This window comes from Rana temporaria, chromosome 11 (assembly GCF_905171775.1).
Source record: "Rana temporaria chromosome 11, aRanTem1.1, whole genome shotgun sequence".
NCBI lineage: Eukaryota > Metazoa > Chordata > Amphibia > Anura > Ranidae > Rana > Rana temporaria.
The window spans coordinates 131384515-131392821 of NC_053499.1; the positions used below are offsets into that span (position 1 = coordinate 131384515).

The 8307-nt window shown below is 45.9% G+C and overlaps 1 protein-coding gene across 1 annotated transcript in view; it reads right to left on the reverse strand.

Moving 5' to 3' along the window:
- The window catches only part of CPNE2 (copine 2), a 181984-nt gene extending 178202 nt beyond the window's left edge, over positions 1-3782 (reverse strand). Inside the window, exon 1 of the mRNA XM_040329167.1 lies at positions 3380-3782. The gene's annotated coding sequence lies outside the window, so the exon portion shown is untranslated. The remainder of the gene's footprint in view (positions 1-3379) is intronic.
- Between the last annotated feature and the right edge of the window lie 4525 nt (positions 3783-8307).

Consider the following 8307-nt stretch of genomic DNA (forward strand, 5'->3'; position numbering starts at 1 on the left):
TATATGGGGTGTAGAAGGGTCATAGTGCGGGGGGGGGGGGGGGTATCTGGGGTGTAGAGGGGTCAGAGTGCTGGGGGGATATCTGGGGTGTAGAGGGGTCAGAGTGCTGGGGGGGATATCTAGGGTGTAGAGGGGTCAGAATGCTGGGGGGGATATCTGGGGTGTAGAAGGGTCAGAGTGCTGGGGGGGGGGGGTATCTGGGGTGTAGAGGGGTCAGAGTGCTGGGGAGATATCTGGGATGTAGAGGGGTCAGAGTGCTGGGGAGATATCTGGGGTGTAGAGGGGTCAGAGTGCTGGGGGGATATCTAGGGTGTAGAGGGGTCAGAGTGCTGGGGAGATATCTGGGGTGTAGAGGGGTCAGAGTGCTGGGGGGGATATCTAGGGTGTAGATGGATCAGAGTGCTGGGGAGATATCGGGGTGTAGAGGGGTCAGAGTGCTGGGGGGATATCTGGGGTGTAGAGGGGTCAGAGTGCTGGGGAGATATCTGGGGTGTAGATGGATCAGAGTGCTGGGGGGGATATCTAGGGTGTAGATGGATCAGAGTGCTGGGGGGATATCTGGGGTGTAGAGGGGTCAGAGTGCTGGGGGGGATATCTGGGGTGTAGATGGATCAGAGTGCTGGGGGGATATCTGGGGTGTAGAGGGGTCAGAGTGCTGGGGGGATATCTGGGGTATAGATGGAGCAGAGTGCTGGGGAGATATCTGGGGTGTAGATGGATCAGAGTGCTGGGGGGATATCTGGGGTGTAGAGGGGTCAGAGTGCTGGGGAGATATCTGGGGTGAAGATGGATCAGAGTGCTGGGGGGATATCTGGGGTGTAGAGGGGTCAGAGTGCTGGGGAGATATCTGGGGTGTAGATGGATCAGAGTGCTGGAGAGATATCTGGGGTGTAGATGGATCAGAGTGCTGGAGAGATATCTGGGGTGTAGATGGATCAGAGTGCTGGAGAGATATCTGGGGTGTAGATGGATCAGAGTGCTGGAGAGATATCTGGGGTTTGGAGGGGTCAGAGTGCTGGGGGGATATCTGGGATGTAGAGGGGTCAGAGTGCTGGGGGGATATCTGGGGTGTAGATGGATCAGAGTGCTGGGGGGATATCTGGGGTGTAGAGGGGTCAGAGTGCTGGGGGGGATATCTGGGGTGTAGATGGATCAGAGTGCTGGGGGGATATCTGAGATGTAGAGGGGTCAGAGTGCTGGGGAGATATCTGGGGTGTAGATGGATCAGAGTGCTGGGGGGATATCTGGGGTGTAGATGGATCAGAGTGCTGGGGGGATATCTGGGGTGTAGATGGATCAGAGTGCTGGAGAGATATCTGGGGTGTAGATGGATCAGAGTGCTGGAGAGATATCTGGGGTGTAGATGGATCAGAGTGCTGGAGAGATATCTGGGGTGTAGATGGATCAGAGTGCTGGGGGGGATATCTGGGGTTTGGAGGGGTCAGAGTGCTGGGGGGATATCTGGGATGTAGATGGATCAGAGTGCTGGGGGGATATCTGGGGTGTAGAGGGGTCAGAGTGCTGGGGGGATATCTGGGATGCAGAGGGGTCAGAGTGCTGGGATGATATCTGGGATGTAGAGGGGTCAGAGTGCTAGGGGGATATCTGGGATGTAAAGGGGTAGCCCCAATTTCGGGGCAGCCCAGGCTCAAGGACCAGATGCTTTGGGGAAAGGGCAGGGGCCCCCTATGCAGCTGGGGCCCCTGGGCAGTGCCCAGGTGTGCCCTCTAATTAAGACAGCCCTGCATTGGAGTGACAGGTTGCTATTGTCAGCAATGGAACTGTTCAAATCGGTGCAACTCCGACTTTGGGGTGCCACATCGATTTGAAAAAGTAGTTCCTGCACTACATTTGGTCATTTCGGGTGCGACTTGCATAGACATCTGTGCATGAAGCTGCACAGATGTCTTCAAAGTCACACCTGAAGCTGCACTGACACACGGCTTTGAAATCGTGCGACTTCAGATGAAGTTGCACGATTTCAAAGCCGCATTCAATGTAAACGAGGGGTAATAGTAATACTAATATATTATGTTTTCGGCGTTGGGTTTTTGATTCGCTGAAGGAGTTGTATAGCAGAAAACAAGCACCAGAAATGAGCTTGTGAAGACTTTCCAGCATTGAAATGTCTTTGTCATCCAGCGGTTAGGTGACAGACGGAACACAAGCAGCACATCAAAGCACACAGGTGTGATCGGGGCCTTCCTATGTGCAGCGGATGTGTGGTGTGTACATAGCTGGAGCATTGCACAACGCAAGGCATGGAAGACAAGGGGCTCTGTGTACTGCACTACCGATGGAACACGTGCGCACAGCAGGGCCCCTATACAATCACACATTGCATATACTGTATATATATATATATATATATATATATATATATATATATATATATATATATATATGTGTGTATATATATATATAATATATATGTATATGTGTGGTGTGTTCACAGCTGGAGCATTGCACAACACAAGGCATGGAAGACAAGGGGCTCTGTGTACTGCACTACCGATGGAACACGTGCGCACAGCAGGGCCCCTATAAAATCACACATTGCATATACTGCATATATATATATATATATATATATATATATATATATATATAATATATGTGTGTGTATATATATATATATATATATATATATATATAAAATATATGTATATGTGTGTGTGAGTGCATCTATTTTATATATATATATATATATATATATATATATATATATATATATATATATATATATATATATATATAGTATGGAAATGCAACTGAACACAAAAAGTCAGATGCCCATGGTAGGATGGGTGAAGTGCCACTGAGTAGAGGAATGGCAGAGAAATCAGCCCTGTAGACTTGCATGGGAAGAATTAGCATAAGTCTCATTGATTATATAATGCCTGAGGATGGATCTGGAACTTAGAGATGAGAGGACAGCTACAGGTACAGCACAGCCTGTGTGAGATGATAATATGGGGCACAGGGGGTGCCACTGTTGGCACATAACACCCCCCTATGTCACTGATCACAATCAAGGGGGAAGAAAACAAAAAAACAACTGAAGAATGACATTGACATCTGATGACATCCTGCAGCAAGACATTGTCAGATCTCACCCTCTATTACTAGAAACATACAGATCCCACCATAGACTCATACAACATGACCCATTGTACCGATATAAGTCCATCCTGTAATGTCACTATGATGAGCCCTTGTCCATATATATATATATATATACAGCACATCTATATGCAGAAATATAACAAGAGCATGCTGGGGATGGCAGAGCAGAGCCATCGGACGGTGTATGGACGGTGTAGAGGCTCCGATCTCCCCCCCGCACACACAACACGGAGATCAGCACAAGTTTACTCACTCTGCACGATCGGCGGCTCTCTAAGCGGACACTCCGGGTCCAGCAGGCAATTCCATGTGAGACAGCGCCCCCAGCTGGAAGGGCTCAGAAGACGCTCTTCTCCGGGTGCCGCTCCGCACCGATCAACCAGCGGCGACGTGTCAGCGATGAGCCGAGAGTGTGATCCGGGGGGGTGTCCGCTCCACTTCCCGATCCCTCTGCAACAAGTGTGTCCGTTCACTGACAGCCGCCTGTCCCCTCTGTGTCTATGGATGTCCCGACTTCCAGGTCATGTCCCCGGCACTCAGCAATACCTCTGTCTTCCCATAACCCGTCTATGAGCTTCTCAGCAATGTCTCTCCTCCCTCTGGGTGGGAATGTAGTAAGAATCTCCGATACAAGCAGATTGTACACACTTCACTGCTCCACCCCCACCCACCACCATCACTCCCCGATCACTCCCCGTGTCCCCGGACTCTAATACACCCACCGGGGTCACCCCAGGGATCCATTCACTACTGTCACATGCTCCTTTCTTTCACTCTCCAACCCCCCCCCCCCCCACACCATCACTCCCCGTGTCCCCGGACTCTAATACACCCACCGGGGTCACTCCAGGGATCCATTCACTACTGTCACCTGCTTCTTTCTTTCACTCTCAGCCCCCCCTTTTTCATTCTTTATTTCTTTCTTTCTTTCACTCTCTCTCTCTCTCTCCCTCCCCCTTTTCTTTCTTTCTTTCTTTCTTTCTTTCTTTCTTTCTTTCTTTCTTTCTTTCTCCCTTGCACTTTCTTTCTTTCTTTCTCTTTCTTTCTTTCTTTCTTTCTTTCTTTCTCTTTTTCTTTCTTTCTTTCTTTCTTTCTTTCTTTCTTTCTTTCTCCCTTGCACTTTCTTTCTTTCTTTCTTTCTTTCTTTCTTTCTTTCTTTCTTTCTTTCTTTCTTTCTTTCTCTTTCTTTCTTTCTTTCTTTCTCTCTCTCTTTCTTTCTTTCTTTCTTTCTTTCTTTCTTTCTTTCTTTCTTTCTTTCTTTCTTTCTCTTTCTTTCTTTCTTTCTTTCTTTCTTTCTTTCTTTCTTTCTTTCTTTCTTTCTTTCTTTCTCTTTTTCTTTCTCTTTTTCTTTCTTTCTTTCTTTCTTTCTTTCTTTCTTTCTTTCTTTCTTTCTTTCTTTCTTTCTTTCTTTCTTTCTCCCTTGCACTTTCTTTCTTTCTTTCTTTCTTTCTTTCTTTCTTTCTTTCTTTCTCTTTCTTTCTTTCTTTCTTTCTTTCTTTCTTTCTTTCTTTCTTTCTCTTTCTCTCTCTCTCTCTCTCTCTCTCTCTCTCTCTCTCTCTCTCTCTCTCCCTCCCTCTCTCTCTCTCTCTCTCTCTCCCTCCCTCCCTCTCTCTCTCTCTCTCTCTCTCTCTCTCTCTCTCTCTCCCCTCTTTCTTTCTTTCTTTCTTTCTTTCTTTCTTTCTTTCTTTCTTTCTTTCTTTCTTTCTTTCTCTCTCTCTCTCTCTCTCTCTCTCTCTCCCCCCTCTTTCTTTCTTTCTTCCTTCCTTCCTTCCTTCCTTCCTTCCTTCCTTCCTTCCTTCCTTCCTTCCTTCCTTCCTTTCTTTCTCTTTCTTTCTTTCTTTCTTTCGGGGGCGGGACCGAGTGATACAGTCGGCGGCTATGCCCGCCGCTGTATCATGGGAGCGCGCTCGCAAAAGCTTATAAAGGCAGGTGTCCCAATAATTTTGGTAATATAGTGTATCTACTATATAGACTGCAACTTCTTCTGTAATAGAATCTGCTTAACCTCCCTGGCGGTATGATTATTTCAGATTTTAGGTGCTGAAAGCGGTATTATTTTGCATGGAAATTTGGCGTTTTATATTGTAGGCCTGCAATTCTTAGGAATAACTCACTTAAATCTGCCCAAACAAGAGTCTAGTAGTGCACATACAAATTATTGCACATAACAAGAGAATGCCAAATGGTGCAAAAAAAACAATATATTGAGACAAAAAAGACACCATAGAATTTGTTTTAAGTACAGGCATCAGAATGCTGCGGTTAGCCTGCCGGTCACCAGTCATCTCTATGACCGTTGGAGGCCCGGCCGCGACGGTATGACCCGGAAGTAAACAAAGCTGCAATCGCAGCTGTCGGCATGAGATCGATGAATTATTTTTCACGATCTCATGCTTTCAAGCCCGGAGGAAAGATGTGGGGTCAATAAGAGGACCTGTCACAGTGATTCCTATTACAAGGGATATTTACATCCCTTGTAATAGGAATAAAAGTGAAAAAAACGCCCCTGTCCCCGGTAGCTTGCGCTCAGAAGCGTACACGCATGTAAGTCCCGCCCACATATGTAAACGCCATTCAAACCCCACATGTGAGGTATCGCCGCATGCGTTAGAGCGTGAGCAACAATCCTCTGTAACTCGAAAATAGTAACCTTTAAAAAAATTTAAAGTGTCGGATATAGAGATTTTTAAATACCGAAGTTTGGCACCATTCCATGAGTGTGCGCAATTTTAAAGCAAGACATGAGACCTGAAAATTATTTAAAGGGTTCCTCTGGGGTAAAAAGATTGAGAAAGTCTATTTCTAATTATTTTTCATAGCTTGTATCATTGTATCTCTGATATTATACATTTTATACCAGTGGGATGAGAGGATGTCACAAATGTTCTAATCTTTTCATTACTGGAAGTCAGGCACGTTGTTATCCAAGAATTCATGCTGGATAACAGTCTCGTCTTGGACAGGGTTCAGGCACAAAAACATTACAACTCGCAGTTGCCTAATTGCAGCCAGTCACAGTCATGATTGAATCATATGGGCCTTCCCACTCAATATTTGTTGTTACATGCAATTTAGAATTTGTTATGCAGCCAAATGATCTGGCCGTAACAAATTACTTATCACAGCGCTGTTTAGTTCCCCGTTGTAGGACAAGTGGTGCTGCGTGATCAGATGTCTATTAGATTGTAAGCTCTTAAGAGCAGGGCCCTCTTAAAGTGGTTGTAAAGCTTTGTTTTTTTTTTAAATAACAAACATGTTATACTTACCTCCAATGTGCAGCTCATTTTGCACAGAGTGGCCCCAATCCTCGATTTCTGGGGTCCCCCCCGGGGCTCTTGCGGCTTCTCCCCGCATCAGATAACCCCCTAGGTCACAGGGGTGTCAAACTGGCGGCCCTCCAGCTGTTGCAAAACTACAAGTCCCATGAGGCATTGCAAGGCTCAGGCCCCGTACACACGACCGAGGAACTCGACGTGCCAAACACATCGAGTTCCTCGTCGAGTTCAGTGTGGAAGCCGCCGAGGAACTCGGCGGGCCGACTTTTCCCATTGAACAACGAGGAAATAGAGAACATGTTCTCTATTTCCTCGCCGAGGTCCTCGTCAGGTTCCTCGGCCGAAAGTGTACACACGGCCGGGTTTCTCGGCAGAATTCAGCTCTGAACCGAGTTTCTGGCTGAATTCTGCCGAGAAACTCGGTCGTGTGTACGGGGCCTAACAGTTACAAGCATGACTCTCACAGGCAGAGGCATGATGGGACTTGTAGTTTCGGAACAGCTGGAGGGCTGCCAGTTTGACACCCCTGACCTAGGAGAAGCACTCTTGTGGGCCCACTCCCGATTCTGGCATTTGCATCCATAGACACAAATGCCGGACTCGGCCCCGCCCCCGGCGCGCGTTTTATTGGATTTGATTGACAGCAGCGGGAGCCAATAGCTGCGCTGCTTTCAATCTATCCAATCAAGACCCGAAAGCCCTGGGTAGAGGAAAAGCGTATCTCCGCTGGGTGAAGTTCCAGGACTTAGGTAAGTAAAACGGGGGGGGGCGTCCTTTTTTCCCCACAAATAGAGCTTTCTTTTGGTGGTATTTGATCACCTCTGCGGTTTTTCGTTTTTGCGCTAAAAACAAAAATAGAGCGACAATTTTGAAAAAAATGAATATTTTTTACTTTTTGCTATAATAAATATCCCCAAAAAATATATAAAAAAAACAATATTTTTCCTCAGTTTAGGCCGATACGTATTCGTCTACATATTTTTCGTAAAAAAATATCGCAATAAGCGTTTATTGATTGGTTTGCGCAAAAGTTATAGCGTTTACAAAATAGGGGGTAGTTTTACCGTGTTTCCCCGAAAATAAGCCTGGGTCTTATATTAATTTTGGCAACAAAAGACACAGTAGGGCTTATTTTCGGGGTAGGTCTTACCATGTAATGTGCTGTCTTTTATCCCCCTCTCTCTCTCCCTGCCTGACAAGAATCCCCAGTGTAAACAGAGTTAAAATGCTTGTAAAACCCTTTAATCCACTCTATTACAGTAGTATATAATGTATAATGTGTGCGTTTCTGTAATATAATTGTGCCAAATACCTTCGTTCAGCGCTTCCCTGACCAGCCGGAGCTCTCTTCCCCGCAATTATATTACAGAAACACACATATTGTACATTATATACGACTGTAATAGAGTGAATTATAGGATGTTACAAACATTTTAAACTAGGGCTTATTTTCGGGGTAGGGCTTATATTGCAGCCCTCTTGCAAAATAACGCTAGGTCTTATTTTCGGGGTAGGTCTTATTTTCGGGGAAACACGGTATGGCATTTTTCTTCAGACCCTGCTGCTTTCCTCATTAGAACCCTACAGGTGACAGGTGAACCCTTCTCACTGACTCATAACAAAGTTTGCAGTTCAGGAATTTACCTTTGCTCTGACTTCTCCTGCATTCTTGTATCTGTGTCTCAGAGCATTGACGCCAAGGGCTGTGTGCCAGCTAGCATTTTCAGAAGGATGTTAGAAAAGACATCCTCTTGTATCTCTCTTTAGGGTTTTTTGTGGTTCGATTGCCACACCTTGAAAATGTCTATATTTGTTTTCAGAGTGTGACATTTCCGAATTCTTACGTAAGATTAGCGATTCGTGCATTCCTCAAACTTTGAAGCACAGTAGAAAGTGAGAGGGTGTA